Genomic DNA, 27,034 nt, shown 5'->3' on the forward strand with positions numbered 1-27,034 from the left:
GAGCCTCTTACAGTTTAATTTTGCCCAAAACATTATATTAAAACACAGGACCACAAACCATTGCATACCACAGTTTAGTTGTGATTCTTCATCATAGCTGGTTAAATGTAACCCTCTGTGTGGTTGAAGTCCAACAGCTTCCAACATTCACTGCTCAGAAAAATCATGTCAGGTTGGGCTATAGCTGCTGGGTCAGGGAGCACCCGAGGTCTAGAGTACTCCTCTACCACCAGCGTGTACATCCTTGTGGCCCTGTTGGTATTGGCCTCAACCAATCATTACTATGTGTTTTTGGAGTAAATCCTGCTTTCAAGGATCGTAGGCATGGAAAACTATCAGAGAGATGAGTTGGAGGCTTAGTACTACCCCTTACTTGCTCTGTTATCACATTAAAATAGCCTCATTGATCCCTAGTTTTCTTGATTAATAATTACTCATCTTCATTGAGGGCTTACTATAGGTCAGGCACTGTACTGGGCACTTACAGTCTATTGTCAAATATCCATTATCTTATCTAATCCTCACTACAATCAGTGGATGTGTACAGGTGTTGGGATTTTCATTTTACATTGTGAAAACTGAGGCCCAAGAGTGATAAACTGATTTGCCCAGAGTCACATGGATAGGAGCAGACTGTGGTCCAGAGTTCAGCAAGTTCAACTCCTTACCCTCTACAACTCCCTTCTAGGACTAGAGGTGAATACAATTCCATTCTATGAAAAAGGGGTGTGTAAATGCTCAGTACGCTATCAGGCCTGACTATGCCATTCCTAGACTTAAAATGATTCTTCAGTTCTTCCTCCACCAACAACAGGACAGTCCCTTTTCCTTTCACTGCATTCAGTATCCTTTACAGTCTAGCTCCTGCCTTAACAGAATGCCTTCAGCCTTAACAGCATTCATTTCCCTAACCTCAACACCAATTGCTATACAGTATATCCCTGAAGCCCCAAACTACCTACTAAAGATAATACATGTATAGTTCTTTAGTTTCCTAATTTGCTATAATGAGAGGTTTGATGATAGATTATAAGGCAATAGCCTATAATGCCTAAAGAAACTATGGCGAATTGTGCTGCTGACCAAGAAAGAATAGATTTACCCTCCCACCTGAAACAAATAAAAACAAACAAAAAAACAATGGTTCTCAAGACTGGACATTTAGGCAATGAAGGACCTTGATCCCTGAGAGATAGAACATGGTGTAATTGCCCCAGGTTACAGCCTTGAATGAATTCCTGAGCCACAGCAGAGGATGGGGAACCCAGGTAGAGGCATGTGGACTCTCTAACTTGCAGAGACAAAGCTGAGAGTTGAGGAGACCACAGTGGGTAGAGTTCGCAGGTTGGTGCACTAGAAAGAAAGATCTACAGAGGGAGAAGACTCCTAAGATCTGCACAAGCTTCCCCTTAACCATTTAGCTGAGTGCTGAGCAGCGCATGTGTGTCAGAAAACTATGCGGGGAGCAGAGGGAAGAACCGAGCTGCTGTGAGGAGAGGCAGTCAGCTGACACAACCCAGACGGCAAAATGAGTGGACAGGGACACTAAGTTATTATAACAGTATTCCATGTGTTTAAGATGAGAGAGGTGAAGACTGAACATTGTAAGCAGAGACACAAAAGATGTAAAAAAAATAAATCTAAACAGAATCACAAAATCTGAGATGAATTAGATGGGATTAATGACAAATTCAACATTGCAGAAGATAGTGAACATGAACACTATCCAAAATAAAACACAGAGAGAAAAAAAAGACTGGAAATACAATGAAAAGGTCATTAGGAAGCTTTGGGAGAACACTACTTAAAGAATGAAAAGACAAATCACACACTGAGAGAAAATATTTTTGAGTCATATATTTGATAAAGGTCTCGTATCTAGAATGTATAAAGAATTCTCTAAATTCAATAATAAGAAAACAAACAACCCAATTTAAAAAGTAGACAAAATTTGAACATCCTACCAGGAAAGATAGATGGGTGACAAATAAGCACATTAAAATATCTTATCATTAGTCATTAGAGAAATGCAAATTAAAACCACAATAAGATACACTACTTACTTAGAAGAACATCAAATTCTAAAAGACTGACATACCAAGTATTGGTAAGGATGCGAAGCAAGTGGAACTCTCATATATTGCTGCTGAAAATATAAAACCTCGCAGCCGCTTTGGAAAACAGTTTGGCAACTTCTAAAAATGTTAAACACATCTATCATGTGCCCCAACCACTTTATTTCTAGAAATTTAACAAAGGCTAATGTCCTTGGCAGCTTTATTTCTAACAGCCAAAACCTGGAAACAAACCAAATATTCATTGATATGTAAATGAAAAAATTATGGCACATATTTACAATGGCCTAGGACTCAGCATTAAAAAGATTGTTCATACATGAATAAAATGGTAAACCTCAAAATAATTATACTGAGTAAAAGAAGTAAAATTTTTAAAGAATACTTGCTGTATGACTCTGTTTACATAAAATGCTAGAAATGCAAACTAATCTATGGTAACAGAAAGCAGGTGATGGCCATGACATGGGGATGGGAAAGTGGTGATACGGGCAGGAGGGGCACAAGGAAATATGTGGGGGTGATGGATACATTCACTGTGTTGGTTAAATTGATGGTTTTGTAGATACATATGTTCAATTATCAAATTTATACACTTTGAAATATGTTCAGCTTATTGTTTGTAAAGGAGAAAGAGGAGAAGAAATAGTAGCTATGATACTAAAAGTAGCTCAGAGGCTATTTTTGCCCAGAGGCAAGGGATACCTTCTGCCTTCTTTAGGGCACCCAGCCCAGTCTCAAATAGGAATAATAAAATGAAATACCTATGTCACAAGGTAGTTGTGGAGATCATTCATTTAATAAACACCTTTTGAGTATTGCCAATTATTATACTCTGTATGAAGTGTTTGATACTTCTTATCTCATTTAATCCTCACAGTAGCCCTCTGGGATAAGTAATCTTCTTATTCCCATTTTACAGATGAGGAAACAGAAGGCCCTAAGGGTTAAATGCCACAGATGCAGACAGTACGTGACAGTACGTGAGTGTTGAAGTGCCTCTGTCAGAAGCCAGCTGAGAACTCCCCAGTGTGGCTTCATTTACAGTGTCATTGGGATCAAGAGACCTATTTTCAAAACAAAACCCATCACTCATGTCCTAACAAATTCAAATCTCATCACTGATTTCTTACCAGCGCTGTCTGGCCATCTTAAAGCCCCTCAAAGTTCTGTGGGTGAGCCTTGATCTGAGATCACTTGTCTCTTCCCGGACAGACCCTCACAAGCCGGTGCCTCTCCATCTTCCACCTCATCTCTTGAATATCCTCACTCTATCTTGGGGCTCTTGAGCTCTCAGGAGAAATGGTTCAGAGCCATTTATGGTACGTCCTCCTCTTTGGAGTGGATAAAATTGTTTATTTAAATAATGGCTAAGAGCCATGGCTTAGAGGCCACTAGGCTACCTCTGAGTACTAGCCCTGTGACTTGGGTAAGTTACTTAATTCCCTGGGCCTCAACTGACACACGCTTTAAATGGTGATGGTAATAGTATCTGCCTCATAGAGTAATTTTGATGGGTAAACAAAAAATTACACAGATCATTTAACATAGTTCTTTGGTAAAAGGGAAGTTATAAACAAAAGTTAGCCAAGTGTTTGGCTAATGTTATCATTATTATGTTTTCCAGCTCACAGAGCCCTTTGGTGTTTGCTGTGTCCTTGGACACAGCCCGGTGAAGACCAGGTTATCCCTGCTGGAGAAGTAAGGAGTAGTCTCTGAGAAGTGAAATAGCAGGACAGGGCCTTAAGCCTGAATCTTTTTGCTACAGGATATCACTGCTACGATTTTGATATCTACTCTGACCCTGTGTTCTACCAAGGGGGGAAGATGTGGCCATGGAGGCTTCAGTTCATTACAAGCATGCATTCTGAACACATACAAAAGAATACATTCTGAAGTTGACTGTGTTCAGAAAAGTAGAAGCTGCTGAATAGAATACATTTATAGTGAAAGACTTTCTCATTGGGACATAGTGGTAAAAGAGCCAGTCTTTGGAATGAGGCCTGGCTTCAAATCAATGCTCTGCCACTAATCTGCTATGTGGCTGTGAGCAAGTTCCCTGAGCCCTTTATAGAGGCTCCGTTTTCTCATATACAACATGAGGATAGAGGGAGTACCTACCTACCTCTTCTGAAGCATAGCGCATAATGCAGGCACATGCAAATCCTGAATACATGTTACCTATTATTAGTAGTATCTATTTTTGATCCTCCAATTGGCACCTATTGCTCCTGGGCCAAAGACCAAATTCTTCAATACAGCCTACAAAGCCTGAGTCTGTCCCTGTGTACCTACCTGTCTAGCCTAACATTCCACTTTGCTCATGACGTGCCAGCCACAGGAGTGAGATGACTGTACAATTTCTCATCCAAACAGAGAAGCTTCAGACAGTGCAAGAAAGCTCTATTAATGAGGACTCGGGGCTGGAAAAGGACTGTCCCCAGCAAACAGGGTTACCCTACACATTGCCTTTTCTCTACATTCTTGGTTTGTGCTAAACTCCTTTGCAATTCATGCATGCTGCTTTACTTAACCATTTAAAAATACCCTTCTCTACCTTCTTCACTCTATCACCTATTACTCATCCTTCAAGACTCACCTTAAATGACAGCCACAGGCCCTCACAGCACCCTCAATTTCTTTCTCATGACATTTCCCAGAACTTTTCTTTCAGCAATTATTCCTATCAAGTCTGCTTTAGGTATCTTTCTCCCACTGGACTGTAAGCTCCACAGCCTAAGCTTACTGCCTTACTCTCACTCTACCTCAAGTGTTTAGAAGTAACCAAATGAATTTTTTTTAAATAGATGAAATTATCATTACATCTGAACTGTCCAGTAAACTCTGTGAGATGAAGAAGTATTATCATCCCCACTTTACAGAAGGAGAAATGGAAACAGAAGTTAAGCAACTTGCCCAAAGTTGGACAGCAAGTGAATCATGGAGCACATGGATCTCTGCCCCCCAGGGTTACTTAATACTCCATTTCCATGTCTCTGGGATCTGACTAGCTCAGCCTTCACAGAGAACAGCTAAGAAGTGCAAGAGTTACCTCTCCAAACACAGAAAAGCCATCTTTATTTCCTATTTCAGTGAGAGAACTTTGGAAAGGAAGCTTGCTTCAAACAGATACAAGAAATAAAATTTTTACCAAGTTGAATGTGGTTATTCCAGGGATTATTTAGATGAAAACTCCAGGGCAGTGCTCAGGTCAACCTCATCTCTCATGGGCAGCAGAGTACCACCTGGCTGAGGCCACACTCGGGAACCTCGGCCCAGGAGAAGCGCACAAGAATCCCAGCACTACCAGGCAACTTTGATGATGAAACCCGAGAGGCCTCTTGAACTTGGAGAACAGGTCAGTCAACTAAATGCTCCATTATCCACTGCAAGTTAAACCCAGCATATTATTATTATTCTCTTACAGTAGAGAACTTTGTATTTTTCAAAGTGCATCTATAAACAGCTTTATCTTCCTCTTATCCTATCAACAACTATATAAAAGTATGGGAATAGTCAATGCAGCAAAAACGGTTAAGATCATGGGATTTGGAGCCATACCGGTTTGTATCCCATTTCTGGCACTTACCATCTATAGAACTTAAATAAGTCACTCGGCCCCTTTGAGGCTCAGTTTCCCCATCTATAAAATAAAGGTAGCAATATTATATACAAGGTTATCACAGGACAGTTGGGTGATATATGTAAAATGCCTAAATCATATGGTCAATGATAAATTCAATATTCCTAGCCCTTCAGTCTCAATTTCCAGATTCCATTTCATCGAGTGGGAATTCTTTATTAAGCACCAGCAAATATCCTTCTCCTTGGTTCATCTCCATAGTTAGACAGCAGGCTGAGTAAATATTTGTGGGATGAATCAATAAACCAGTAAGTCTCTATCCCATGATGGCAGCATAGGAGCCTTTCCCACTCACCTGGTTCAGGGGGATAAACACTTGTGGAACAACAGGATGTCGGGCAATGGTGGATCACACACTGGCATATTTACCAATGCCCGGAGAGCAACCATGTTAAAAAAAATGCTTTAGGGCACATTGATGGAGGTGAAGGAGAGACCGGCTGGTCCTGATGAATCCCATACGCGGCCTGACAGAATGAATGGCAGCCTCGTCAAATTGGTTCTTGGCAGAGGCACTCAGGGAGTTCTCGCTTACTAGCCCCTCCAGACCTGTCTGTCTGTCCACAGCAGGCCCCGCCTCTGACTGGGGAGACCTGAGTCGGGTGACCAGGGTCCCTGCTGGGTTGAGTCAGCTCCTGGGCTGTCAGCTCAGGAGAGGGGGATATTGAATTCATCAGTCATGCTGACAGGGCATGCGGGGTAGGGGGGAGCCCCAGAGTGCAGGAGGAAACCCAGTGCAGAGCAAAGCCGTGAAGAGCAGCTGGCTGGCCTTGGGCACCGTGACCTCCTGAGCCAGATTAATGACCCACAGGTACCTGTTTCTGTTTCAAATTGCACTAATGATGGATGATAAACATTAGTACTTGGTTCCCACTCAAATAATTGGTCTTAAGAAAAGCAGTAGAAAATTTCCTAGATCTTTTCCGTAGTATTTTTATGTATTCTACATGTCATACAGCATTTTACTTTTCAATAATTAGACATTCTGTCACTATCTGGGAAGGAGGAAAGAAACTGAATTTAATGTAGACCTATTACGTGCCATGTGTGTACACGTACATCATTGTACTGCTCTAAGAAGTGGACATGCATATTTTAAGTTATAGATATGTGAAAGGCACGTGCTAATTTACCAAGTCACCTTGCAACAGTGTCGGGACCAGAATTCTAACTCAAGGTTATCCAACTTTAAAGTGCAGTCCATCCACTTCCCACCCATTTTACCTCTGCTCCTGGAATCAGGAACTGGAGTTGGCTTGGCCCATTGCTCACTTGTTGATAATATGTATATGTTTTTCACTGGTCAATAGTGGAAGTGAATTATTCGTCTTGATGCATTTTAGCTAGAGTCCTGTTAAGTTACCAGGCTAAAGCTTTAGGTCAATTGTCTTGGGTCCTAAGTGTCATGAAGAGGTCCAGTCCTGATGAAATATGGGAGAGATTTCCTAGGACCCTGGTCCACCTCTTCACAGATTCTAAGGGCCAAAACAGAACTTGAGGTTCTTCTCTTTGAATTTTCTGGGGCTGTCCTAATTAGTAGGTGGTGAAGAGGTGAGGAGAGTTTGACAGTTGGTGTGCAGAGATGAGCCAAGGTCTCCCTTGGTTATAATGCTCTGGGATTGTGTGAATTGAAGGGTCTCCTCTGGTTCAGAATTCATACCCCATACTTCCATTCTCTCACCTGGCTTCCATATCCAAGGATTTTATTGCTATTTTTAGTGCTTTTAGGTTAAGGATGCTCAGTCACACATTCAGAAGGGTCTAAGTCCAATCTACCATTCAATGCATAGTTCTCATCTCCAACAGTACTGTTTACCCTTCTCCAGCAATGAGGAACTCATTATCTCATTCCTTCATTGGACAGTGACTGTTAGAAAGGATATTGATAGATGGAAGTTATTCCTTCTCTTTACATTGTTTCAGGCTGAGAAGACAATATAAGCAAAGGCATGAAAGAGGGAAGCACCCTTGTGTATTCAATAAGGATTTGGAATCAGAAGACTCGAACTCAAGTACCACACCTCCTACCTCTTAGCTGATGACCTTGGACAAATTATTTAACCTTTATGGACTTGAATGTTTCTTTCCTTGGCTATAAAAAAGGGTATTAATGCCTTCTGTATATACCCCAAGAAATTGCTGTGAAGATCAAATGAGATAATGAATAGTTATTTTCACAGAGAAAAAGACCATGTGCACTTAAAATACAATAGATACTATCATTGATATTCTCTTATCCAATATTTTCTATTTTAAGCAAGGAAGGAACTAAAGCAGTTGTTTTGTTTTGTTACTATTTGAAATGAGGTGTTTGACATCTATCATACAATCCAAAGGTAACCCTTGACCAATTTCTGCCATTTAGCGCACCTAAAATATTCCCAGAAATACTTTGCCCTCACCTCCAAAATCCCCCTCCTGGTCTAGGCATGGTGTACAGGCCTCCCTGGAGAGAAGGCTGACACTTATGTTGATTTGCACCCAGGCTGCCCGGGACTTTCATTGACAGAGATAGATGTCAACAGGGTGAAAGCAACAAATTAATTTCGCTTGATAACCTAAGCCAGAAGTGGGTAGATGTCTCAGAGGAAAAGGAGAAAAAAAAGATATGGTCTGTCTCTGCTGTACCACAACTTATTCTGTTTTTTTTCAAGATTATCTATCAGCCATAGACCTCAAAACTCTTCTATACCCCATATATATCCTATATAAAAGAGAAAGGTTTTACAACCTTTCTGAAACAGTGTGCCCCAGTTATTCAGAGTAAATGTCTCTGGATAACTGTGGATATCAACCTTCTGGAAAGGCCTGCTTGACAACTTTAAACACAACAAACAGGTCTTGAACTATATGATATATCATTTAATTTTCATAATGATCCTATGTGGTAAATTTTATCATCTCCATTATTTAGGTGCAGAAAGTGAAGCCAAGAGAGGCAAAAATACTCATCCAAGTTCACAGGGTTAAACTAGAACCAGAGCTAGAATTACAATAAGACACCACCTCACACCTGTTAGAATGGCAATCATAAAGAAAACAAGAAATAACAGGTGTCAGTGAGGATGTGGAGAAAAGGGAACCCATGTGTATACTGTTGGTGGTAATGCAAATTGGTTTAGCCATTATGGAAAACAATATAGTGGTTCTTCAAAAAATTAAAAATAGATCTACCATATGATCCAACAATTCCACTTCTGGGTATATATCCAAAGAAAAGGAAAACAGGATTTTTGAAGAGATATATTTACTCTCATGTTTATTGCAGCATTATTCACAGTAGTCAAGATACAGAAACAACGAAAGCGCCCACCAATGGATGAATGATAAAGGAGATGTGATATGTATGTGTAAATATATATATGAATATTACTCAGATAATGAGAAAGAAGGACATTTCCCAGAAGATTAGTGATGTTGAACATCTTTTCATGGACCTGTTGGCTATTTGGATGTCTTCTTTGGAAAGAAATGTCTATTTAGTCCTTCTATCCATTTTTAAATCAAATTGTTTGGTTTTTGTTACTGAGTTATGTGAGTTCTTTATATATTTTGGATATTAGCTCCTTGTCCAATATATGGTTTGCATAACTTTTCTCCCATTCCATAGATTTTTCATTTTTTCAAATTGTTTTCATTTTTTTTTATTGTTTCTCTTGCTGTGCAGAAGCTTTTACTTTTGGTATAGTCCCACTTGTTGAATTTTGCTTTTGTTGTTTGTGCTTTTATTGTCATATCCAAAAAATCATTGCCAAGACCAATGTCAAGTAGCTTCTTCCTTATATTTTCTTCTAGGAGTTTCATAGTTTCAGGCCTTATATTAAGTTTTTGATCTATTTTGAGTTAATTTTTGCTAGTGGTTAAGATAAGGGTCCAATTTCATTGTTCTGTGTATATTCATAGCATTTTCCCAACACCATTTGTTCAAGAGATTATCCTTTTCCTATTGGGAATTCTTGGTTTCCTTATTAATTTTTAGTTGACCATATATGCAGGGATTTAATTCTAGGCTCTTTATTCTGTTCCATTGGTCTATGTGTCTTTTGTGCCAGTACCACACTGTTTTATTACTATAGCTTTGCAGTATAGTTTGAAACCAGGAAGTGTTATTTCTCTGGCTTTGTTCTTTTTCCTCAAGATTGCTTTGGTCATTTGGGATCTTTTGTGGTTGCATACACATTTTAGGATTGTTTTTTCTATTTTTGTGAAGAATGCTATTTGTATTTTGATGGGGATTGCATTGAATCTATAGATACCTTTGGGTAGTCTGGACATTTTAACAATTTTTAATTCTGATCCATGAACACAGGTGTTTTCTGTTGTTTGTGTCTTCTTCACTTTGTTTCCAGTTCTTTTTGCATTGTAGTTTTCATTGTACAGTTTTTTCACTTCCTTGGTTAAATTTATTCTAGGTATTTTATTGTTTTTGATGCTATTATGAATGGGAAGGTTTTCTTTATTTCTTTTTCAGATGTTTCATCATTAGTGTATAGAAATGCAACTGACTTCTATATGTTGATTTTGTATCCTGCAATTTTACTAAAATCATTGATCAGCACTAGTTTTTTGGTTTAGTCTTTGGAATTTTCTATATACAAAATCATATCTACAAATAGAAATAATTTTACTTCTCCCTTTCCAATTTGGATGTCTTTCTTTGTCTTGCCTAATCAGTTTCTTACTTTATCATGGTTGAAAGTGGAGATTCCCTACTCTGGTCTTTCACTTCCTGGCCCTCTTGATCACATATTCCCATCCTCTCTTTTCTAACTCAAATCAGGTATCTGATACAACCCAGTGACAAGTCTCCTACTTACCCAAACTGCTAGTTATCACCAAAGTAACATGATTTTTGCCTAAGGGTATTTTTCTCCTTTCAGGAATATTCTATACTCTCTGTGTTTACTTTCTCACTTCCCATTCATGCTTTGATCTCCTGCACTTTGAATTTCACTAACACAACATCACTGCCACTGTTGATACTCCAGAAAGATCCCAATAATCTCCTCATTCTCAAATTCAGTGGAAGAACTTCTGCCCCATTTTCTTTCATTTTTCTGCAACATTTGATATTGCGGACTATTCCTTCTTCTCAAATCTACATTCCCTTGGAGGAGGGAAAACATAACATTGTGGTTAAGTGTACAGACTTTCAGTCAAAGAAACCTTATTCTAATCCAATTTCTGCCATTTATATACATATAAGACCTTGAGATACTAACTTGAATTCCTTAAGTATCATTTTCTTCATATGATTGAAGAACATAATAATATCAACCTCAAGGAAAGATTAAATGAAATATATTTATAATGAGCTTAGCCAAGTGCCTGGAACATAGAAGTCACTTTATAAATGAAAGCCATGATTACCTTTCTTCTCAATACCATGGCATTATTCTCTCCCGGGTGTCTGTGGCCATTAGGTAAACCTCCTTTAAAGGTTTCTTTTCTTCTAACCATCCTTTAAGATGTATTGTGCCAATGTTTCAAGCCTCCTTTATTTTACTTTTTGTTTTTACCATTTAGATTACTTTGAAATTGTTTTAAAGTAATAAGTAGAAACAGAAGAATATTTGTGAAATGTATGTAGGTTAAAAAGGCAGTACAGCTTACACTCCTGTTCCCACCACCTTTTTAAAGAAATAAAGTATTATAATAACCTTTGAAACCTCCTGGATGCACTTTTGAGATCCTATCCCTTTCCACTTTCCTACAAAAACAACCACTATCCTGATTTTTGTGTTTATCATTTACTCATTTATTTTTAAGTTTAACCACATGTGTTTAGTTTGAACTCTATATAAAAAGAAACATTTGAACTCTATATAAAAAGAATCATACTGGATGTTCTTTTCTGCAATTTCTTTTTCTACTTAACATTATGTTCTTGAGGTTCATCCACGTTGTTTCTGAGGCTCTGTTTCATTATTTTTTACTGCTGCAACTTTCCATTGTATGAATACTCCACAATTTATTTAGCCTTTCTACTGTTGAATATTTGGGTTATTTCCAATATATTGTGAGTACAACAATGCTGCTATCACCTTCTTTTATATATCTTATCTGAAATTGTCTAGGATATATAATCAGGGCCAGTTGCTCGGTGAGAGGGTTTGCACACTTTTACTAGGTAATTGAAAACTGTTTCTTGAAATGATTTGTATCAATTTGCACTTCTATCATCATTACATAAATGTTCCAATTACCAGTACTTGGTATCATCATACTTTTCTCAGTTATCTTTTACTCTATCCACTCTACCTTAGCTTCAGCCACCATTTCTGATCTAAGGACCACCAAACACTTATCTCTAGCTTGTATCTTTCTCCTAAGACCCAGATTCATACATTCAACTCTTTATTTAACATCTCCCCTCCTGGCTGCCTTCAGCCAAGCAAATGTAATATATCCCAAACTAAGGATATCTTTTTCAGTAAATTGTACCATCTTTAGTCAGTCAACCAAACCAGAGACCAAAGCATCATGCTAGACTTCTTCTTTTCCCATTTATCATACATCCAAATCCTGTTGATTCTATCTCTTCAAATACCTCTTGAGTCTACTCCCTCTGTTCAGTTGTGATTTGCTGGTATTTCTGGTGCTCCTCTTTTCAGCTTCCATCATAAAATAGTACTTCCTCATTCCACAAACTTAGTACACCGTATGACTCGTTTGGCCAAAGAAATGTTGCAAACGTGACACACACCACCACCAAGGAGAAATGGTTTGCACTCAGGGCGTGATTCACCATGACCCATACGCCCTGCAACGCTGCATCTGGTAGACGCAACATCAGCCTCAATTCTGGAATGAGACCAAAACCCTGGTCATATATAATCAACATGTAATATTAATTTTTTTAATCTCTGCTCTTTTAAGCCACTGAAATTTTAAAGTTACTTATAACTGCAGCATCACTGAGAGTATTCTGACAAGTAAACCTTTCTTTCCATCTTTCTATCTGTTAAACATGCATAAGGAGCAGGATTAGGGAATTTTCCAGTTCCCTTGGAGTTCACTGCTATGAGATTTGACTTTTTTTTCTGGAAACTTCCTGAATAAACTCTGATGTTGGCATAAAAATAATAGCCTTTGAATGTCCAGCTTCAGAGCATGCTGAGTTCTTTCCAAGAGGGATTAGTTGAGGTTTTGGCACTTTCTTCCAGAGCACAGCCATCCTCTATCACATAAAAGTCAGCTGTTATCTTCTTTCCAAAGCCATCAAACCCCAAAATAGTGTAAGTTGAGAGTAGGCTAATATCTTCCTGGCAAACTCCAGTATTAGGTTTCAAGGTCACCACTTGACATCCGGCCCACTGAGGGACATGACCTAGACTGTCTATTGTGCTCAAAGACCTACAGAATTTTGCTTTTAAGAAAGTAACTAAATTGAAGCCACACTATGACACTAGCCAAGTGAAAGGAAATAACATTGGTTGAGCATGTTCAGATACCACGCGCTTTATGTATACTCTCTTGTTCAGTCTTCAAAACCATCCTGTGTGTTAGATATTATTAGTCTACAAGTCATTCCCAGAAAATGGACTCAAATTGAGTATGTGACTAGTCAAGGTCATGATAAAAACTCTGGGTTTAAAGACTAGAGGTTATGGATTCTTGTAAGATGTTCTTGTAACTCCACCAGAGACTCTCCTAATTGTATTACTTCACCTCACTTAAAGGTTAAAAAAATTACCCAAATGCAAACAGATGAGTTTTCTGAGCTTTGACTCACTCACCTAACAACACTGTCTCCTACATCTTCAGTGTGAATAGTAGTGCTAGAGAGAAAAAAGTGGAAAAAGATGACACAGAATAGGTAAGAAGACTAAACCCTGCCCTCAAGGGCTCATGGTACACAATGCTATACAATAACATGCAGGCAGATTAATTAATTACAATATAATGTGATGAATGCAACCATTCATTCATTCATTCACCAAACATTTACTAAGGACTGAGGATGTGTAGATAGAGTGAGCAGCCCCATCTTCAGGAAACCCAAAGCCCTGTGTCACAGGGGAACAACAGAAAAATGTCAAGTGGAAGTATCAAGCACAGTATGGCCAGTCCTTTCAGGTGAGTCAACAAAGACTCCATACCTGAGATGATTCTGGAGATGGGTTTTGAAAGGTAAGTGATGACCACTAAGAGAAGAGCATTCCAGGTACAAGAGCAGCATAAGCAAAGGTCCACAGGGCAGGGCTGTGAATTCTGCCCTGTAGAGTGAGGGAAATCTTCCCAGAGGAAGAAATCAGTCGAATGAACCTTGAAGAATGACTAGGACAGACCCTGCCAGCAAGGAGCAGAAAGGTAACACGTGAGCAGACAGAACAGCAGATGCCAAAGCATGGAGACTTCTCTGGAAGAAACTGCAAGCGTTTGGGCATGCCCGTGGTTCAAGGTTCCCATGGGGGAGCAGCAGAAAATGAAACTGCGGAACAAAGGTCAGAAGTGCATCCTGGAGAGCCTTGAGTGGATTGTATAAAAAAAAAAAAACTTGAGGTATCTCTTATAAGCAACAGAGGGCTATGGATGTATTGTCAGCACAAACCACTTAGGACAGAGCTTGACATATAGTAAGTCCTCAACAAATGTTAGTTATTATTTCTAATTACTGTCATAGTTCAGGCTGATACAATAAATACCATAAATTGGGTGTCTTAGACAACAGAAATGTATTTGTCACTGTTCAGGAGACTGGAAATCTGAGATGGTCAGGCTCTGGTGAGAGCTCTCTCCCTGGCTTACAGATGGCTGGCTTCTTCTTGTATTCTGAGAGCAACAACTCTCTAGACTCTTCTTACAAGGACACTAATCTCATTATGAGGATTCTACCCTCATGACCTCATCTAAACCTAATTATCTCCCAAGGCCCCAGCTCCAAATACCATCACACTGGGGACTGGGGTTCCAACATATGAACTGCGGGGCAGACGAACATTTGGTCCATAGAAATTATCATTATACAAAGGTGTTATAAGAAGGCAATAACAAAATCACATTTGCAATTTAGAAAGCTCACCCTGGCAAGCAGATGGGGTGAGTGAAGACTTCCCTCCCACCACTGGCAGTAACTACCTGTGTGGGCAGGTTAGATCTGGGCTCTTCCTCTGTGCTTCCGCAGCACCTCTGCTGGGTCTCACCACACTTGGCACATATATCTGCTTATATGCTGATCCCTCACATTAGAATATGAGTTTCTTGAGGGACAGAGATTTGCACTGATCTCTGTGTCCTCAGCATTAGCCAACAGAGAGCATGTATTAAAAAAATATTTAAATGAATGTGAAACTGCACTACCATATGCCACTGCCGCTGGTCCCCACTCCATCTGGAGGAGGTTTCCTCCCAAGTGCCTTATCATTGCAGCCTGACCTGGTCCTAGGCTTATGATGTCAGGTTTCAAAAGTTCCTGCTCGGACCATGGGTGGTAAGAATGGTGTCTGTGCCCCTTCACTTTTCAGAACCATCCACACCCAAGTTTCCAGTTTCTTTGCAATGCCCTGAAATTGATACCAAAAGAATTTTGCAAGCCCATCTAGGAAATTACCTCAGCACCCAAGTCATTTCCTGGGGTCATTTATATTCTCTAGTGTATAAGGAAGGTTGAAGTGCTTTTTCTTTTTTAATTCTCTGGGCCACACTGGTAAGCCCTTTTAACCCATATAAATGAATGGGAGATGATGTCGCAGAACAGTAAAAGTTCTCCTTGCCTTAGCCCTCCATTCCTGGTTAACAACCGACTCAGATTCTCTGACCTTGGCTCGCTCTTCAAAGCTGACATGCCAGATCACTGGGACGTGTCTTGGAACCTCTGCCATTTGAGACAATGGACGGTCAGAGAGTTCTTGAAGAAGACATGGATTCTTCAACATCATTGTCTTAGGTTGCATATCCAGCTGACATATCTCTGATGGATCACTTAGCCATTCATCAATTCAAGCAACATTTATAGAGCTCTTACAGTATGTAAGCCTATGCTGGATCCTGAGGTCACAGAGGTGCGTAAGGCACATACCTCGTCCTGGAGGAGACAACAGTACACTGGCTCCAGATGAGACAGCCAAGACTAAGATCGCGTACTCACATCAATTAAGTTTGCAGGGTAAATAGATAAGGAATATGTACAACTACAAGGGTGTGGAACAACTAGTACAGTAATGAGAGTAGCAAAGACTTTAAGGGAAAAAATGTACATATAAATTTAAAAATATATAAATATATTATCTACTATATATGTATATACATATATATATATATATCATATGTATACCTAAATAGATGTACATAACTATGTATAACTCTCCTATATTTATCTCTTTTTCCTATATGTTATTAATGTAATTTCATATGTATATATGTACTGTAGTGCTTACTATGAGCCAGGTGTTTGACAAAATGTTTTCACAAATTAACTCATTTAATTCTTACGCTATCTCCATGAACTATGGACTTATATCATCATCTGCATTTTACAGATGAGGAAACCAAAGCTTAGACATTTGAATTAATGTGCATGATCTAATAAGTTATTGAGCAAGGATCTGAATGAGGCAGAATACATCCAGAGGTTATGTTTTAATCTCTGTGCCATACTCTGTGAAAAGGGTAAATAATAGAACCCTTCCTAGCTTGGGAGACTGCAGATGAATGCAGGCTTTGATGCACATAAGGAAGAGCTTGAACGAAACTTTTGAGGTGAGACTTTGCAGACCACTCTCAAAGAATGGCAAATAATTTAACTTTATTGGAACATATGAAGACAATGCTCACCTTTGATTCTGTTAAGGGGTTGTATGGAAGAAGGACCACATTCTGGAGGGCAGCAGGAAAGCTAATGGGTAGAGAATGCAGACCCACAGATGGTGACCAGCTTTCTCCCAACAAGGAGTGCAGGAGTGGAACATCTGCCGCTTTTCCACCCAGCTTGGCCTGTTTGAATTGTCTAAGTTGCCCACTCTTCTTGGTGGCAAAGAACTAGAGTTCTGGGAGTCCACTACAGTGGCACTGAAGCTGAGTATCATCCTCTCTCACCTGAAGAGACCACCAGTGTCCTCAGCTAACAATAAAGGCACCCCAGACCTATGTAATGATCTGCTGTGACAAAAATCACCCCAAACTTGATAGTGTATGTGGGTAAAGTGAAGGTTCCTATGGCCAGGATCCTCACTTGAACTTAAACTATTATAGGTAACTGGCCCACTGCTAGGCTACTGCTTCCACACCCTAGCCAATAAGCTATTATTGACTGAGTCACTATATAAAGAGCTCTGCCCAGCGCTCTGGGTGGAGACAGAGACAAAGGAGGATTACAGACCTGCAGACTGCTGGTTGCAGACATAATTCTAGTGCTCAACCTATTGCCAGGAGTACAAGCCAGGCAATAAACCCTTTCACCCCAAGAATGTTTCATTGTCATTCCTCAGTCTCACTGAATCCACAGTGAACTTGCCTGGGGCTGAAACCCACTGGCGAGACAATGTAAAACAGCAATCACTTCATTGTGCTCACAGATTCTATGGGTCAGGAACTGAGGAAGGGCAGAATAGGTACAACTGCTCTCTGCTCTGCAGTGTCTGGGGCCTCAGCTGGAAGACTCCAGGCTGGAGTGACTTGATAGATGGGAGCAGGACCATCTGGTCTCTGTTACTCACATATCCAGGGTTGATGCTCTTGGTGAGAACCTCTGCTGAGGCTGCCAACAAGACACAGACTGCTTGTGCTTCCTCACTACATGGCCGCTGGGTTCCAAGAATCACCAACCTAACAGAACCAAATGGAAGCTGTACTGCCTTTCATGAACTGGCCTCTGGTTCTGTCTTGCCAATGGGTTTTAGCCCCTAGCAAGTTCACTATGGATTCAATGTGACCAAAGAAATGACAGTAGAACACTCTTGGGGTAAAAGGGTTATACCCAACTTTATTTCCATGGTGGCAGGTCAATCATTAGAATCACATCCACTCAGAGCAAGTCTGCATGCAGCAAGCCAGTCTCTGCCTCTGGGCCTCTCTGCACACACAGCCGTCCTCTGGCTCTGTCCTCGGCGCTGCCACCACTCCAAACTCTGCTCTGTTCTCCTTCATCCTTGCAGCGGTTGGGCACTGGGCAGGGCTCTTTATATAGTCAATAATGACGCATTGCCCTCATGTGTGTAGTAAGTTAGCCAGCCAGGGTCAGGTGAGAATCCTGGCCATAGGAACCTTCACTTTATCTACAGGATCACACAAAGTCACTTCTAGTACAGGCACAAGTGTATCCAAATTCCAGGGGAGGGAATTGTGGGGAGGAGATTCCCACAATTAAAATCCTGAATGTCAAGGTTATATTGTAGGAAAAGTAGGTGGGGTGAAAGGGACTGTTGTGGCCATTTTTGGAAAATAAAATCTCCCACAAAACCTCTATTCAGAATTGAGAGAACCACCCAGCAGCTGAGACCAGCCACCCTACTATGGAGTTTGCTGAAAATACCAGCTTAGCAAAAAGGCACATCATTAGCCCCACCTGATTTCCAAAGTCACTTGATCACTGAAGCCTTTTCCTATGAGACTCTTAAAGAGACAAGTACACATATCCCTCAAGCCTACTCTTGAAAGAGTGATCCTGAGATTATTCATACAAGAGGTAGCCTCATAATGAATTCTCTCCCAAGCCCCTCCTCAGGATGTGTGCACCAGGTCTTTCCTCTGCTTTCATGGCTCTTCCCTCAGATCCTTAAACGCAGGGCTTCTCTCCATTTGGGGTTCAATTCAAACATCACCTCTTTGGAGAAAACTTCCCAGATTACCCCAGCTAAAGTACCCAGTTTTTCCAGCACATTCTGGTATTCTATTCCTAATAGTCCCCCTATCTGAAATTATCTTGTTTTCTTTTTTGTCTTCCCCCCATCTCCCTCCCTCTGCATGGTGAGCCCATTAGAGCACAGACATTGCTCTTTCTGCTCTCTGGCCCCAGTGCCTGGCTTATAGCAAACACCCATGAAACAGTCACTGAATGAGTGAGTGGGACATGGAGCCATATCCAGAGATCTCTTCGTTTCTTGTTTGTGGGGTTTGGGGTAAGGAGTCAAAAAGAACTTTGACATGTATCTCAATGAAATGCAAATTTCTTTTCTTTCTCTTCTCCACTTCCTGAATCCTCTCCCAAATTTTTTTTTAAACAGTAAGAGTTTAATGCACAGAAGAGTACTGTGCATAATTGCGCAAAAATTTAGAAAAGGAAAACACAAGGGCTACTCTTTGAATTACCACTCCACAAAATTTCTGGTAGTTCAATATGTTCCACTATAAATTCCCTCATATGGAATTCAATTCTTTTCTTTATAATATAAATGTAGCTAAAACATATAATAAAATTCATATAATAAAATATGTATAATTCATCTATACATAAAATACTTATGTTTACACATTTATTTTTGTATGTAAATATATTACATGTACTTATATATTTAATATTTACATGAAAAATTAACAAGGTATATATTATATTTATATATTTAAAACATTTTATAATATTTATATAGTGTATAGTAAAATATAAACATTACATAACAAGAGTAACTTTAAAGTTTTTTGGTCTTTTAAGTGTTTGATTTTTTTCTTAGCGATTTCATTTTTAGTGGGGAGAAAAAAAGAAAATATAGATATCAAAAGCACTAGAAATAGCTCATTTGAATTAAACAAAGCCCATTGCTGGAGAAACCTAACCCATGAATAAAATGGAAAGTCAAAGAAAGACAGCAGAATTTCATCTTCATGTATGATCACTCCCATGTTCCTTATTCTCTGATGAGAGGTGTCAACAAATAGAGCAAGTCTCCCTGAGGTAGATTTCAATGTGCATGGACTTTTTCACCCAAGATTTTTGTAACAATGACCTCACAGTAAAAGGGAGCTCTCTTCACTTCTCTGTGAAATATGCTCCCAGGCTTTATCTTCCCATCCCACCCCACTCACACACTGTCCTCTCAGGACCAAGCAGCACTCGTTAGCCACCTGCAGGTGCGTCGACTTAGGCACATCCGATTTTACCCAGAACTTTTCATGAGTGAAATTGTACACACACCAAAAAGGAAGTCTGCTAGAAATCTTTTAAAAACCGGGTGCTTAATTTATATGAGACGGCGTCTAGACATTTATTTTCTGGAAATATTTAACTTGGATAAGACATGTGGCCCCCAAGATGAATGCAGGATTGAAATATTTCACTTGAAAATTTGTGCAAGGAAAAGTCTGGTTAAGAGCAATGAGGTTAAATGTCAAAATATTTTCCTAGAATGGAAAGGTCATCTTGTTTGCTATGTTAGTATTGCATCTGAACATTCCTATTATGTTAGAAATATATATTTAAGCAATAATTGCTTTTGTTATGCCTACTTTTCTGTAGTTACACATGCATTTACATGAATCTATATGCAATTACTACAACTTAGATAGTTATTGGGGGAAAAGCAATAGATGCAGAAACTCTGGAGATTATATACAATGGGAGGTTTATGACTTTGAATTAGAATTTTTTGCCTCAGTATCCTAGACCATAGAGGCCATCAAGATTTTCTGTAAAGAGACAAATACAAAATATTTCAGGCTTTGCATGCCATACGGTGTGTCACAACTACTCAATTCTGCCGCTGTCGTGTGAAAGAAGCCAGAGACGACATACACACAAGTGTATGGCTGTATTCCAATAAACTTCGTTCACAAAAACAGGCATTGACAACCCCTGTCTAAGACCAGTAGCTTTGAATTGTTTAAACTGTGATTCATATTAATAAATGAATTTTATTTACACCATCACATAAAATAAACATATATATGTGTGTCTCAGCATGTGTGTGCATTCACAAAACAATACCTTTATAATGAGCATTAGCTGATATTTGCTCTTCTATCCAACTCCACTCTAAATCACTTTTGAAATGCTGTCAGCCCCCATCTGAACTGATTTCAAGACCCACCAATGGGTCATGACCCTCAGTTTGCAGCACACTGTACCAGGCTAACTCTATGCTCATGTTTAAAGTGAATAGCATGCAAATAGCTAGAGGCAAACAAAGGATCACTGTCCCTCCATTGATGAATGGGAATGCTTGCCTTCACTCGGAAGGCTCTGCAGTCTGCTTGGGTTTTCACATCTCTGGAATCTGATAAAGCTGTGACCCAATAAGCAGGGAGAACATGCATCGCTAAGAGTAAGTATAAAAGGTCTGGATGAGGGGCCCAGGACAGGAAGCTGGGTGCCTTATCTTTTTAAAGCAGAATGGGGAAAAGGAATATTTTCTCCTCAGAATGAGCCTAGTAAAGCTGGCAGAAATCTTCCCCTAAATGGAGCCCCAGTGGGCAAGAAAACAATGAAAAAGAACCTTTTTGATAAAACAGACCAGAGTCAAAATTACACACCTCAGTCCCAGTCTTGCTGTGACTACTGTGTAGCTGATGGTCTGGGCAGGTCCCTATTCTCTCATCCTCAGTTCCTATCCTGCTAGCTGGGTGGCCTTATGCAGGTTTCTGCACTTCTCTAAAACTTAGATTCCTCAGCTATAAAATTGTTAGCTACTTCAAGGACTGTGATGAGGATTAAATAAATTAATGATGTATGTAAAGCACTTAACACAGCCTAGCACAAAGTTGGTGCTTGATATATAATACTTGCAATAGCACATAATACTTGATAAGGAATACTCTTGCTGCTAGATATATAATACCTGCTACCATTCACCATCTTTTTATTTTGAAAGTTTCAAACAGAAAAGTTAGTAGTCCAATTAACTCCTATTTTTCCAACTTTTAGGTGTGCAAACTATTAATATTTTGCCACATCCTTCTCTCTCAAACACACACAGACATACAACACACACATACTTTCTCTCTCCCTATATCAATATATGTCTCTCTATATCAATACATATATATTTTATGAACCATATAAGCATAACTTGCCAACATCAAAATTCTACATCACTAAACAATTTAACATGCATTTCCTATCCCTTATAATTATATTGTTTCACATATCATTATCATGCCCTCAAATTGAATATTTGTAAAATATTATCTGGTATACATTCCATATTCAGAGATTACCAATAATGTCCTTGATAGCTGTTTTTTCTTTTTTTCTGACCAGACTTCAACAAGCACCATGTGCTTCATTTGGTTGTCATGTCTCTAGTTTCATCAATATACAATAGAAATCTAATATACAACATTCCTTTTGCCTTTTTTATTTCTTTCTTTCATGACACTGACATTTTTGAAGAGTCCATGATGGCTGATTTGTGTATATATGGGTTAGAACAAATGAACGAATATATTGGCTTTTTTGGAAACCAGGAATCTTACTGTAAAAGAATGGGAGTTACAAATACAGATGAGGAAAGGGAGCAGGAATCCTGCGGTGCTGGATTTGAACTAGAGATACCAGATTCTGTATTATTCAGGGTCCTCCAGAGAAACAAAACCATCAGAATGTGTATCTAGAGAAAGGGAGATTTACTTAAGGAATTGGCTCATAGAGAGGCTGGCAAGTCCAAAATCTGCCTAGTGGGCCAGCAGTCTGAAGACCAAGAGAAGAACCAGGGTTGTGCTTCGAGTCAAAAAGCTGTCTGCTGCAGAAGTCCCTCTTGCTCAAAGGAAATCAGTCTTTTTTCTAGTCAGGCCTTCAACCACATTGTGGGAGGCAATCTGCTTTATTCAAAGTCCTTTGATTTAAATGTTAATCTCATTCAAAATACCCTCATAGGAACATCCAGAATATCATTTGAATAAATATCTGGGAACTGTGGCCAAGCCAAGATGACATATAAAATTAACCATCATGGACTCCGGTTGAGATAGAGATAGATACACACACATACACATTTATTTATTTTAGCTCTGTACTGAAAGGGCCCAAAAGCAATGATATCAGTAGTGCAGAGCACCCAAAATGTCCAGATCTTGGTTTCTAAATACCATTCTTCACTGAAAAGAACAAGTGCTCCTTGGAGAAATATCTAATTCTGGCTCTGGGACAAGGAAAGTACATGGTAAGTCTGGAACATCCTGTGCCAGAGAGTAAGGAGGTACTCAGAGATCACTGGAAACATAAACAGACATGGACAAGGGTTTGAAGGAATTCCCACTGGTCAAATCATTTGAGAAATCCAAACAAATAATGATGATAATGATTTATAGCACACTCAACAACAATAAAAGAGAAGAACTCATAAGACCATGATAATACTTAAAAATAAATTTTTTAATTGCATGGTTGGGGGGAGGAAGCTGTTCTTTGGAATAGTTGCTCCTAGGAGGGAAAGGAGGAAATATGTGCTCAACTTTATGCTCTCCAGGTAATAATGTCATAGAATTATTTGAAAGGATCAAAGTAACCAGTCTCTAATGCTCACAGATAAGAATTTAATTTTCTCCATGACTCTCAGATCTTTTTTCTTACCTTGCTCTTTCATCCTTTTTCTATTCAAGATCCTGCATCCAGTCTGAAAATCCAACTGCAAAGGGTAGGCAAAAAGCATAGTTTAATTGTGAATTGTGTAAAAAGATTCAGGCATTTTCCAACATATCTGTGTATATCAAGTCATCACATCGTATACCTTAAACCTATGCAATGCTTTACCCCAGTTATATACTGATAAAGCTGGAAAAAATTAAAAGACTCAGGAGTTTTAGATAATTGTTTAAAAAGAATAAGGATTTGGCTGTTCCCAAAATTTATGAGAACTCAGACTGCACTCAGAAGAGCAAAGACTCCAGAGAGATGGAGGTGCTCTTTGGGTTTGGCAGATTTCATCGAAATTCTGAGAGCAATTCTTGGACACAGATGAAGTGGATGCTTGCCCAGAGGACAATGCCCCAGTTTTGGTTGGGAAGAGGGGAAAGGTATGAGGAAAGAGTATTAAAACAAGTTATTGAAGAATGATTGAAACAAATTGGAATTATGCTACTGTAGCTGAGAGTAACTGTTGTTTGTGAAGTAAATACCAAGTTAGACATTGTGCTAGCCCCACTAGTCCCTTTACACACGTTATGTTATGAATTTCTCCCAATGTTACTCTAAGAAAGTTAATTATGACCCAAGTGCAGAGAGTTAGGTGGGATGTCTAAGGCCACAATGCCACTAAATAGTAGAGCTGGAATGTGACCTTGACCTGTGGACTCCAGGGTCCCAGCTCCTGTCCCTGGCACACACTTTCTGAACATGGAGTTAAGTAACCAGAGGTAGATTCCAGCTCTGCCTCTCTGTGACCTTGACCTTGAAAATGTTATTCCCCTTCTCTGAACCTTGGTTTCTTCAACCTTTCCTCAAAACCTAGTACCCCTTGCTCCCCTGGTTCTCTCCCCCTTTTCCTTGACCTACATCCCTGCCCCACCCACAGCTGCAGGCCCTTTCTAACGAAAATCATGCAGTCTCTTCTCCATCTACCCAGCAGCTTACCTTGTCCCAGGCAGCACAACAGAAAGCCAGTGCCTGGAGAGAAGGGCCTGAAAACTGCCCAGTGGAGTATCTTCTCTCTCATGACTACCTCCAGGGCTTTAACGAGGAGCACATTGGATAAGGTTTGGGGAAGAAGCTCCGGATGTGTTTGTTCATTTTATAAATTATCCCATACATGCATAGAAGTTCAAAGACCAACAGAATAAACACACTGACCCACCGCCTGGATCTAACAATGTTAACATTTTGCCATATTTGTTTCAGATGGGTTTTTTTCCAACTAAACTTAAAACATTCAGTTGAAGGTTCAGTAGAAGGCCTCTTTGCAAGCTTCCCTGACCTCAGTTCCCTCCCTTCTCTCCAAAAGTAATTATTATCATGTAGTGGCATGTTTTCTTCCTGACCAGATCTTTATGGTACATAAAGAGAGTTCATTTTAACCATGCACAATTGCTTTTCATGTTTTTTAAATGTACATAAATATCATCTTGTCTGTGTCTTTCTGCAACATTTTTATTTAACAAAATGTGTCTGTGATTTATCCACATCTCTAAGTGGAGCTCTAATTTATTCCTTCAGCTGCTGTTTCATATTTCATTTACAAATGACCAGTTAATTTGTTCAGTCCCCTATTAATGGACTTTTATATTATTTCCAATATTTCACTATTATATAAAATGTTAAAACGAAACCTTTTTATATGTCTCCTTCTGCACATTTGCAAGAGTTTCTCTAAGACATTTAATTTCTAGGGGAAGCCCTGGTTCCAAGGGCATGTTCACAGTCACCTCTAATAGGTATTGCCAGTTGCTGCCCAAATTGATTATATCCATTTATAGTTCCACTAGTATAATACGATAGTTTCCATTTCTCATTAGCCTTATCAAATGGTATTCTTTGTTATTTTCGCCAATCTGATGGATGGAAAATGATACCTCATTGTTCTGGTTTGAACTTCCCCATGACTAATAATACCAAATATCTTTTCTTGTGATTATTGGCCATTTGAATTGCTTGTTCATAATCTGTCAGTTTTTCCATTGAGGTGTTTGTCTTTTTCTTATTGACTTGTATAAATTATTTATATGTCCTGGATAATAATCTTTTAAAACTTGAATGTGCTATAAATATTGAGACAAGTTTTGTAAACTTCAAAGAAGCATAAAAAACATTGGTTTTTATTAGTGTTCATTTTTACCCTTACATATGTCTTATCACCTAAACCAGAGGCCCCAGAGGATAGAGAATGTGGCTTCCTTATGTTTATTTATCCAGAGTGAGTGTTAATAGGAAGCAGCCTGGAATTATGGGAGAAAATTATGGCTGTAAAAATAGAAATGGAGCTAATACTGCCTCTGCCACTGAGTAGCTATTCAAGCCCCTTACTCTAAGTCTCTATTTCTTTTGTTCTAAAATACAAAGACTCTCTCACAAGGTTGTTATAAAGAATCACGTAAGATGATGTATATAAAAATGCTTAGTATGAGGCATGGCATATGCTAGATCTCAACAGATATAAGCTGACTACAAATATTGGTAAATATTTGTTGATAGTTAACCTAATTCTTCAATGACTGAATAATAATACCTTTAATTTATTGAACATTTCTTATGTGTTAAACACTACATAAACACCTACCCTCTATTGTATTTTTATCCCTTTTAGATGACAAATCCTGGGCTAAGAAACACTGAATAATTTGGATGGTTATATGGCTTAAAAAATGGTAGCATTAAGCTATAAACACTGATCTTATTCTTGTCCAAAATATATTCATTCAACCAACAATATTAATTGAATGTCTACCATGTGCGGAGTACTCCAATAGGCACTGGGCTACTTTGGTTGACCAGATGAACAGAGCTCTTTCCCTCTAGAAGCCTCTAGGTAAGGGCCAAAGCAGAAGGGAAACAAGCAAATAAACTGTTATACTTTACGAAACAAATGCACAGCTAAGAGACAATACAGCAAAGAGCTTGGAGATTCCTTTTCAGGGAGGTGATCAAGGAAGCTTCCTCCAAGGAGATAACTTTGAAGCCAACATAAAACAGATGAGAAATAACAAGCTAGCCATTTGAAAAGTAAGAGCATTTTAAAAACAAGCAACAGTAGTCAAGTCCAGTTCCAACCTATACTGTGACTTAATTGAAACTGTTTTCTTATTTCTTATCCTCTACCTGCAGCTCCTACTCATGCCTTTTAGCTTAACCTGTAGTAAGGAAGAAAAGAATGTGAGCCCGCAAGCATCTGGGAAAGCCATCTTTCTATCCTGTACCCAGATTACCCCCAGCTGGACAGCAGCCATCTGGACATCTTCCAGATGTAGGCTGCCCACTTCCTACCAACTTCCCTTCCATATCACTGTTCCACCTCCCAGGACCCAAGTCTGTGAATTCAGCCAGATAGATTTGGCTTTGTTTCCCAGGTAAAAACTTTTCACCCTACCATTCCCCACACCATCAACAGGGTGGACATTTGCAGATTGGCCTATATGTGCATGAGCTGAGAACCCCAGAGGATTGATTCAAGCCTGGAAGATTGCCAGGTTTTCATTAAACCCCTTGTAAACCCACACTGCAGTTCTACAGAGCCACATCTGCCGAGGAAGCCATCTGTGATTTGTATCGTTGTGCTCCAACAAAACGCCAGCAGTGTGAAAAACTCTCCCCTTCTGCTCTGCACTGAACTGGAAAAGTAACATAAGTAATCACTTCTGCAGGCGCCATAATGACATAATGGGCATTGGCTTAAGTCTTAAACCACGGCTGATGGTCCCTGCCAACAATCTGGGTGGATCCAAGTTGTCCCAAAATATGTAGGTCATACCTCATGCCCATTTCCCTACCTAAGAGAATACAGATAATGAATTTGCACAG

General features: G+C 39.3%; 1 long non-coding RNA gene across 1 annotated transcript in view; it reads right to left on the bottom strand.

Annotated features, from left to right (window-relative positions):
* Window positions 1-24,147, bottom strand: part of LOC140848895 (uncharacterized) — a 60,488-nt gene extending 36,341 nt beyond the window's left edge. Inside the window, exon 1 of the long non-coding RNA XR_012130172.1 lies at window positions 23,159-24,147. This is a non-coding gene — a long non-coding RNA (uncharacterized lncRNA). The remainder of the gene's footprint in view (window positions 1-23,158) is intronic.
* Between the last annotated feature and the right edge of the window lie 2,887 nt (window positions 24,148-27,034).

This window comes from Manis javanica, chromosome 4 (genome assembly GCF_040802235.1).
Source record: "Manis javanica isolate MJ-LG chromosome 4, MJ_LKY, whole genome shotgun sequence".
Classification (NCBI taxonomy): domain Eukaryota; kingdom Metazoa; phylum Chordata; class Mammalia; order Pholidota; family Manidae; genus Manis; species Manis javanica.